The sequence below is a fragment of the Limulus polyphemus genome, unplaced genomic scaffold (genome assembly GCF_000517525.1).
Source record: "Limulus polyphemus unplaced genomic scaffold, Limulus_polyphemus-2.1.2 Scaffold2584, whole genome shotgun sequence".
NCBI lineage: Eukaryota > Metazoa > Arthropoda > Merostomata > Xiphosura > Limulidae > Limulus > Limulus polyphemus.
In genome coordinates, this window is record NW_013668194.1 from 72,323 (window position 1) to 73,631 (window position 1,309).

General features: G+C 37.6%; 1 protein-coding gene across 1 annotated transcript in view; it reads left to right on the top strand.

Moving 5' to 3' along the window:
• The window catches only part of LOC106467362, a 28,477-nt gene that overhangs the window by 13,276 nt on the left and 13,892 nt on the right, over positions 1–1,309 (top strand). The window lies entirely within an intron of this gene.

Below are 1,309 nucleotides of genomic sequence, written 5' to 3' on the forward strand. Positions count from 1 at the left end.
AACAGTTAAAACCTACTCTGCATGTAGATAGCACAGCACTTTACTATAATAAAACATACATATTTATGTTAATTTAAGTCTAGCTTCCCATGCAATGTTACAAAACAGAATGATGATTTGTTGACTTTCCATTGGATGTTTGCGGATTTTATATGAACAGACATACAATTGTTTAAGCTATATTTCATGCAAAATTGCTTCCAGGTTTAATTTCATAGCACCCATTTATTACAAAATTTCGGGGGAGGCATGCCCCAGACCCCCATAGAATTAGCATTAGAAACTCCTTCTCAAACATTCTGCGTACGATCCCGTGTTATTGTATTATTTTTGTTGTTTTTTTTTTTTAAGTAGTTACTTTCGGTTGCTTTTTAATTACCTGGTGGGGTCATATATATATATACATCTTTCCCTCCAAAAAAAAAAAAAGGTCCCTGACTGAAAAGTTTGAGAACCTCTGTTCTCATGTTTTCATTTATAGATTCTTCAATCACTGATAAAATTTAATGCAGTGCAAAAGTTTTACATCTGTATGCAGAGGGCCGAGTTCATAATATTAAAACGATTTTAAATATGCAAAACAGCAAGTCACGTGAAAATCACAGCCGATTTTATATAAAGGCATGGTGAAAAGGCAAGTATTAGAAATTCGTATTGATGTGTTTTGCCGTTTCGTAGGTAGTGTGATTTTACCAAAAACTGATCGATTTTTGGGAAAAGTATGAACAAGCCTTATCGAGACAAAATATTTTGTTTGTTTTTGAATTTCGCGCAAAGCAACACGAGGGCTATCTGCGCTAACCGTCCCTAATTTAGCAGTGTAAGACTAGAGGGAAGGCAGCTAGTCATCACCACCTACCGCCAACTCTTGGGCTACTCTTTTACCAACGAATAGTGGGATTTACCATCACATTATAACGCCCCCACGGCTGAAAGGGCGAGCATGTTTGGTGTGATGGGGATTCGAACCCGCGACCCTCAGATTGCGAGTCGAGCGCCCTAACCACCTGGTTATGCCAGGCCTCGAGATAAAATATTCATACATTCAAATCAGGGTCATAGAAAGCGGTAAGGCCAGTTAGGCCATGACCTAACCACTTTTTCTTGGATGTATAGCTACAACTTATGTATTAAAACTTTCTTCATTTAATTCAATACATTACGTTGTGTGTATACAGTATTTTTAGTTTAAATGGCTCAAGATTCAATCTCATAGCATTGAATTTTCAAACATTTTCTGGGGGGCATTCCCCTAAACCCCCCTAAGAATGGCAATGTGGCAATGGCTTGACCACTCTAAAAGTGTTTC